A 9,173-nucleotide genomic window follows, 5' to 3' on the forward strand; every position below is an offset into this window, starting at 1 on the left:
ACAACAACATAGGCCCGAACAACACTTTAGGGGCCGTCCATAAATGACGTCACGCGATTTTGGACGTTTTTTGACCCCATTCGTCACACGGCGTCACAAAAAGTCAGACCCTCCTTCAAATATCACGTCACAAAGCTCTGCCCCCCCCCCCCCCCAAAAAATATATATAAAACATGCTTCAAATCGCTTTAAGCTATTGTCATTATAGTGCGTATTTAATGTGGCGCTGCACTCTGATGTTTCAGGAGAAAACATTCATTAAAAAGTCGATTTAATTAAGTAGAACGTGTTGTCTATATGTATTTAAAGTTGCGCATTTTGATGTGACGTCACATTTCTCAACCCCCCCCGCATCACACATCGTCACAAATGTCTGACCCCCGCTATGTGCGTGACGTCAATTATGGACGGCCCCTTTGGTGATAGAAAAACCAGACGGGGACAAACTCGGGGCGCCCTGAGACCCAACGCGACCGGTCGATATAAGGCGGGAGAATTTAACCGTGGGTGTAACGGGGTGGTAAACATCAATCGCCTCTTTCACACAAAGGAATCGAGTCGGGAATCCAATGTGCTTTTATCTGGGGGGGGGGGGGGGGTGGGGAACGGGTGGTTATGGGAAGAAGGGGGGGGTACATTCAATTTATGGAGAGGTAGTCCCAGGCCCGCAGGGGAAACAAGAGTCAGGGGTGTGAGAGGGGGGCGAGCTCCATTATTCTTAAACACGACGACTCCGGTCGTTTACTCTATGGTCCATCATTTGGGTTGCATGGCCACAATCGCAGCACTGTGGCTTGTCTTTAGTTTGCCATCTATGAATGGAGACGTGTGCATCGGCCTATTGGTGCTCTGAGGCGGTTGATGATTATGTAATTACCGAAAATGACCCCAAGCAAATGTGTAGCCTAACGGCTATTGAAAAATCAACCAAGCTCTCTGATTGGAGGAAAGAGGCCTCCACAGCGATTGGTCAGGAGACATGGCTTTTGAAGTGATTGGAGGGAAAGTTTATAAGGGGAATGGGCGGGAAACAAGGTGGAACGCAGAGGCGATGGTTTGGATCTGTGAGAGGGAAAGGACAGGGATTGGCTGAGGGAAATAGAATGAGGGAAATAGAATGAGGGAACATTGCAGAAAGGGGTGCTGAGGGACACATAAGGGGAGAGCACGAGGAGCGGAGAGGTTCGGAGGAAGATACAGTGAGGGAAAAAAGTATTTGATCCCCTGCTGCTTTTGTACCTTTGCCCACTGACAAAGAAATGATCAGTCTATAATTTTAATGGTAGGTTTATTTGAACAGTGAGAGACAGAATAACAACAAAAAAATCCAGAAAAACGCATGTCAAAAATGTTATAAATTGATTTGCATTCTAATGAGAGAAATAAGTATTTGACCCTCTGCAAAACATGACTTAGTACTTGGTGGCAAAACCCTTGTTGGCAATCACAGAGGTCAGACGTTTCTTGTAGTTGGCCACCAGGTTTACACACATCTCAGGAGGGATTTTGTCCAACTCCTCTTTGCATATCTTCTCCAAGCCATTAAGGTTTTGAGGCTGACGTTTGGCAACTCGAACCTTCAGCTGCCTCCACATATTTTCTATGGGATTAAGGTCTGGAGACTGGCTAGGCCACTCCAGAACCTTAATGGGCTTCTTCTTGAGCCACTCCTTTGTTGCCTTGGCTGTGTGTTTGGTCATTGTCATGCTGGAATACCCATCCACGACCCACTTTCAATGCCCTGGCTGTGGGAAGGAGGTTCTCACCCAAGATTTGACGGTACATGGCCTCGTCCCTTTGATGCGGTGAAGTTGTCCTGTCTCCTTAGCAGAAAAACACCCCCAAAGCATGTTTCCACCTCCATGTTTGACGGTAGGGACGGTGTTCTTGGGGTCATAGGCAGCATTCCGCCTCCTCCAAACACGGCGAGTTGAGTTGATGCCAAAGAGCTCCATTTTGGTCTCATCTGGCGACAACACATTCACTCAGTTGTCCTCTGAATAATTCAGATGTTAATTAGCAAACTTCAGACGGGCATGTACAGTGAGGGAAAAAGTACTGCGACGAGCAGGCTCCAGGGCATGGCCTCGACATTAGCAATGGGTGCTGTGTCTCGCAGAGAAGAGGGGCGAGGTGATGCTCGATGCTGAGTTCGGCATGGACCGACAGAGTATCGCTAAAAGTGATTCTACATTCATCCTGATGTTTGAGTCGCTTGCAAAGTCAAGGATTGCGATAAGTTGTATTGTACTAAGCTATCAGAGTTGTGTAAGAGGTGTGCTAATACGATTTTCAAGTTTTTAAGAGTGAGTGCCAGCTCCCACGAGCAGCTGCGATCGGCAGGCTCCGGGAACCTGCCCCCGTGACTGGCACATCATCAACGAGCTGCACCAGCAGAAGCCACGAGTCTACGAAGTCAACGCAAAGAGTTGAGCTCTGCAAGCGGCAAGCTCCGGGGTGGGACTCTGCAATCAACCAGGGATGGGGAGACTTGCCGAGTAGCGGTGTGCCACCGAACACGAGTTCAGCGCTGACAGAAGAAGTATCGCTCAAAGTCATTCTACCCTGAGTGCCAGCTCCCACCAGCAGCTACAGCCGAGCAACAGAATAACGAGCAACGACGAGCAATCAACCGGGAGAAAGGGCAGAAAGCGCCAAGCATCGGCCCAGCCAGCATCGCAGAGCACCAGCTGCACACGCAATCGAGCATTGCCAAAGAGCACGGAGCCGGAGAGAGCGCGCAGCAGCGCCACCAGCGCCACCAAGCAAGGGTGTCAGCTGCCAGCGGACAAGCGTCATGCCGACTCGGCTCATCCAGCAGGGGAAAGAGCCTGACCAGCCGCCCGTGAGGAAGAGAGCGCCGGCGAGAGCGCCGTGGGTTCGACCCACACTCCCACCAGCGTTACCAAGCCAGGGTGCCAGCTGCCAGCGGACAAGCTGCAGGCGATATCTGACTACGGGATCATCGCGCACCGACGGCGAGCGTCGTGCTGACTCCTCCACCCAGCTGTGGACAGAAACTGTGGCCGCCCGTGTGAAAGAGGGAGTGTCAAGCTGTCCGTATGATAAACACACCCTCACACCCTCACCGCTCCGCAGGGAACAAACACATCTTTGATACAAGGGATGCCCAACCTCGGCGTCTGCTTAACGCAATGAACTGAACAAGTGGCAAAGAAGACACACACAGAAACAACACGCATATCGGGACAAATAAGATTGTTCCAAAAAGTTATCTTTGTGTTTCACAAAGGGTTGCCATTCCAAGGTGGTGCGTTAAATATCAACTGATCGTGAAGAACATTGCTGCCCATCGAGTTACATGAATACGATTGTAGGAGTATTTTAGTCATTCGTTTTTGTTAATGGCATAATTCATTGATAACGAATGTTGCTTCAGGGACATGTTTCTTTATTGCCTTCGTATGAATATCGTTGCATGAATTTTTAAGGACTTTTTGTTCCTATCGCCGTGTATGCTTGTGTACTCTGAGGAGTAATCGATTGTTCTGTTATCCAGTTAACAAACCTGATCATTGAGTGATAAATGTATGGATCAATGAGGGGAACATCTCCAGGAGTACTGTGTTGACAATTCCAAACATAAGAGTTCCCATATTAGAGTGTTAAGGTTTTGTTTAGAAATTAAAATTGCTTAACACAGAAGTGTTTGAGTGTTTCTTTCCTGAGTTCATGCGTAATAATCTTAATTATAAGAACTGTATCCTGCGGTGAGATTTGAATTTGGAGACCTGACATAACACACTAAGACATAATCAGTAAATGTTAAAGCGAGAATAATTGCATTATACCGATTGATAATACGAACCTAGACAACGAAGCCGAGCTTAATCTAGCATACTTACAGCACACCTGCATAACTTCATACAATTAATTGTACGATCCCGATTGATAATACTACCCTTGTCAGCGAGGCAGGGCCTAATGATCATAACTGCGTACATTAGCCTATTCACATACATTTACATAACGTAATACAATTACATACTTTGTGCACATAATTACATAAAATAACATAATTTTGGACAATTACGCATTTTTCCAATTTCATTTTTTTAAATAAAATGTTCAATACCCGGCATATACAACACCACCACCACCTTCCGGCAGAGAAGAATTCCCTCGTCAAAATACTACACCATAGGGCTCACTGCATCTCCGACCAACACCACCTAGCCAGTGAACTGGAACATGTACACCGGGCCCTCAAGATGAATGGGTACTCGGACCGCATTATTCGCAAAGCTGTTTCTCAACCCATGGAGAAACAATCTCCTGAGAATCCAATCAAAACCATCACTTTACCATACATAGCAGGTAAAAACCAAAAAGATTTCCAAAATCTTAAACAAACACAAGATCCAGGTCTGATTCAATACAGTACAGAAAGTCCGTGATCTAATCCCATCTGTGAAGGATGTGATTCCTGACATGCAATATCCTGGAGTCTACAAACTATGTTGTACCTGCGGTAGCAGTTACATTGGGGAAACGAAACGACGTCTCGGACCGTGTAAGTGAACACAAGGCAGATTTGAAACACTGCAGAACCAATACCTCTGCCATGGCTGACCATTGTTATAACGCAGTGGGCTCGCATGATATTGTTTTTTCCGAGGCCAAGGTACTCTGCAAACCTTCGGGCTACTATCAAAGGTTTTGATTTAAAGCTTTCGTGACTGCAGTAATTCATATTCTTAGCTCTTTCGGTAAATTCACGTTGAAGAAAAACAATAAAATAATGAAAGATATATAAAACAATAAAAATGCTCACGTTTCGACCATAACACAAACGGTCGTCATCAGGTGTGTCGGTCTGCATTAATTTATTTATTTTTAAGCAGTGTGTTTATTTATAAAAAACGTCAGCGCCACGCGCAGCGATTTGACAGTTTATTTAGAAGGACGAGTCCATCTATGTTCTGAAAAGAGAGGGGAGACGAAAAAAAATAATGTATGCTGTTCACGCTTACAGTGGCATTCAGACAGCATACATTATTTTTTTCGTCTCCCCCCTCCTCTTTTCAGAACATAGATGGACTAGTCCTTCTAAATAAACTGCTAAATCGATGCGCGTGGCGCTGACGTTTTTTTTTATAAATACACCGTTTAAAAATAAATTAATGCAAACCAACACCTGATGACGACCGTTTGTGTTATAATCGAAACGCCGTGAGAAATTTCTATTGTTATATATATTTTATTATTTTATTGTTTCTCTTCAACGTGACTTTACCGAAAGAGCTAAGAATATCAAAGGTTTGTTCATGAAGCCATCCAGATATATAAACATAGAAAAAACCTCAACCGAGAAGATGGATACAAATTGAACAATCATTAGAAGGATGTTATCAACCAGGTAATGCCTTAACTTGTTGTTGTTTCCATCATTCCAAGCCGGTTTACTGCTGCCCCTGACCACGTCCCCCCCCCCCCCAGCCTCACGTCCTCTATCTGTTCTTCCACCACCTTCCCACTTCTAGCTCCGCCCACTTCCCCCCCCCCCCCACCTCCACGTCCTCTTCCCCTAGCGCTCACGTGCCCCCCTACCCCACACCCCCCCCTCTCACCCCCCCTTGCCTCCTCCCCCCTCCCTCACCTATATAACCTCTTGCCATGGCAGCTCTCCTGCCGACTTCAGCATTTCCTTGCTGTGGTTGTCCCACCTGATAAAGTTCGCTTGTGTTGCGATTGAAACGTCGTGATTTTTTTATTTCTACCTACGTGACTCTACCGAAAGAAACAAAGAGTATGTTTTGATTTAAAGCTTTCGTGACTGCAGTAATTCATATTCTTAGCTCTTTCGGTAAAGTCACGTCAGTTTTGATGTAGTTTCCTTATTCACCAAGGTTCCTGTACCTGACACCATCGCAATCATTGAAGACTTGGTTCATCAAGGACTAAACACTGAGGTACCCCCCCTGGTGAGACACTGTTTAACCAATACATACTTCACTTGGAATGGAACTTTCTACAAACAAACTGAGGGCACCCCAATGGGCTCCCCCCTATCTCCGGTTATAGCTAACATTTTCATGGAGAAATTTGAGACTGACGCCATCCAGACTGCCACTCTGCGCCCAACCTTATGGAAGAGGTACGTGGATGACACTTTTGTCATCTGGCCACATGGCCAGCCAATTCTTCGAACACATCAATTCCATACACCCAGCCATCAGATTTACCATGGAAGTCGAAAAAGATGGCAAGCTACCTTTTTTGGATGTCCTAATAAAAAAGAGACCTGATGGTTCAATGAGCCACTCTGTCTACAGGAAAGCTACCCATACGGATGCTTATCTGAAACCGGATTCCCACCACCATCCATCACAGAAGAATTATCTCATCAAGACTCTGTACCATAGAGCCCAATGCATCTCCGACCAGGAACACATAGGCAGTGAACTCAAGCACGTACACCAAGCTCTTAAGGCTAATGGTTACTCCGATTATACAATCCGCAAAGCTATCACTAAAACCATGAAGAAGGACCCTCTTGAGGAGCCTTTCAAAACCATCACTTTACCCTACATTGCGGGGATCACAAAAAAGATTTCCAAAATCTTGAATAAACACAAGATCCAGGTCCGTTTCAACACATTACATAAAATCCGTGATCTGGTTCCGTCTGTAAAAGATGTGATTCCGGACATACAGTACCCTGGTGTCTACAAACTAAGTTGCCTCTGTGGTAGTAGTTACATTGGAGAAACCAAACGCCATGTCTCGGACCGCATTCGTGAACACAAAGCAGACCTGAAACACGGTAGGACCAACACCTCGGCCGTGGCAGATCATAGTTATAATTCAGTAGGCTCACATGACATTTACTTTTCCAAGACAGAGGTTCTTTGCAAGCCATCTGGCTACCATGAGAGATTCGTTCATGAGGCTATCCACATATACAAGCACAGAGACAATTTCAACCGAGAAGATGGATTCTGGCTTAGCAATAATTGGAAAGATTTGATTAACCATTTCAGGTCTTAATTGATTGTTCACGCTTACAGTGGCTCTCAGACAGCATACATTAATTTTTCGTCTCCCCCCTCCTCTTTTCTAAATAAACTGCCAAATCGCTGCGCGTGGCGCTTACGTTTTTTATAAATACACCGCTTAAAAATAAATTAATGCAAACCGACACACCTGATGACGACCGTTTGTGTTATGGTCGAAACGTCGTGAGAATTTTTATTGTTTTATATGTATTTTATTATTTTATTGTTTCCCTTCAACGTGACTTTACCGAAAGAGCTAAGAATATGAATAATAAAGAGTATGCTCATATTCTTGTCGTCGGAGTCATTACAATTACACCACCGGTGTCTTCGATGAATGTCAAAGCCAGGAGGTGCGATGTTTGGGTCTCAAACGAGGCATTTATTCTGGACGTCCGCATTCTTCCGCTCTGTTCGCTAGAATTGATCCGGATCTGGGTGAGATTCTAGGGTGGTGACAGTGTGATCCCAGAAGGGGGATCAACTCTTGAGTCGACATTGTTGAGGGTTTGGTTCATGGGAAGGTGGCAAGAAAGCATGTAAACTCCCTTGCAGTTTGTGGATATTTGTTGCCAGAACGTTTGCCAGACCAGAGAGCCAAGGGATTGGTGTTGCATTAATTAATTACGTGTAGCAGCTTTGTGCATGAGCTCCCGGACCAGGCTGGAGCACAGTACTCTGCCACTGAGTACAGCATTGAGAGGGCGACAGTTGGCAGCACATCCATCGCATGCTCAAGCAGATGCTGTTTGGCCATAACGTTTTGAAACATGTGTTTCTGCAGAAACGTTACCTTCCAATTGTTAATCTTTCCTGCTTTATACATTGCAATACCGAATGTATTATAAGAGGTGTGATAGTCACTTAATTTCGTGGAGCCAGTGTACGCTGTGTGTGTAGTACGTTTTGTGTGGTCTACTCCGAATCAGTCGAGCAGTATCATCTTTTCATTAGCTGCATAACGCTGTGGACGCTACCTGTACGTAGCCAACCGTGCTAATCGGAAGTGTGAAACCCATCTATGAAATAAATATACGAGTACTGACATCACGCATGGACGCACAGAGGTACTGACACAGGTGGCAGCATGTGGGCGTGCGGGGCTGCATCGGTGAGCATTTAGGAGTGCGTGGACGCACGTACGTGTTTGTGTGTGGGTGCATTGCGTGTGTGGCGGGCAGCGTATGGGTGGGTGACAGTGCCTGGAGTGTGTATGCGCGTGAGTACGAGTACGCGTAGGTGCGTGCAGATGCGTGGGAGGCAATGCGTGGGAGCGTGCGGATGCGTGGGAGGCAATACGTGGGGTGTGTGCGCACATCGTGGCGCATCTCTTTGCCCGCCTTTGCCGATGGCCAAGTGGGGCAGGACGGCCACGTCCACCGATTCGCACGCCGGCGCCCCTCGCACCTCGGCCGGCTTGCAGCACCGCTTCCACCCAGCATCTGGAAGCGACGCAGCACCAGCGCTGCCTGCCAATAACCTGCGGTGTTCTGCCACTCGTGGTCACAGTGACTGGGTAAAGTCATAACTTAACATGTACAAATTCAATGTTGAACTTATGCCTTGCACACAGCATCGATTTGACCATCGCTGAGCCTCAATAATTTTTCAGGAGGTTCCTGCTATGTGTAATCTCAATTAAGTAATCTGCAGGTATTTTTAGGATTGGGATGTTTGGCCAATACTAGTTACATCGTATGTTTCAGCTATGGCAGAAACCCAGAGAACCCGTGCAGAGCAGGGACGAGCGAACAAACTCCACGTAAAAGCGCGCCTGAGCTGGGAAACTCTTCTCACTGTGGGGCCGAGTGTTACCACTGCGCGACCCTTCCGCCAAACAATGTAAAGGGTCAGTTTAACACGTAGGCTTTCGCGACCAATATCATCCATAATAATCTTGATTTGAAGCTTTTGTGACTGAAGGAATCCAAACTCTTTGGTTCGTTCTATAAGTCACGTAGGTCGAAAAAAAAATATATCACGTTTCGATCGTAACACAAGCGGTCGTCCTCAGGCGGAACTGCTGATTCAGCAGTTCCACTGCTGGATTATTTTTTTCACTGGCCAATTTATTTAGACTGGCCACGTTATTTTGATGGGCCACATTTCTTTTACTGGCCACATTCTTTTTATTGGCAACTTTATTTTGACTGA

The sequence above is a fragment of the Petromyzon marinus genome, chromosome 56 (assembly GCF_048934315.1).
Source record: "Petromyzon marinus isolate PM22_M1 ecotype Great Lakes invasive population chromosome 56, UKy_Petmar_22M1.pri1.0, whole genome shotgun sequence".
NCBI classification, from domain to species: Eukaryota; Metazoa; Chordata; class Hyperoartia; order Petromyzontiformes; family Petromyzontidae; genus Petromyzon; species Petromyzon marinus.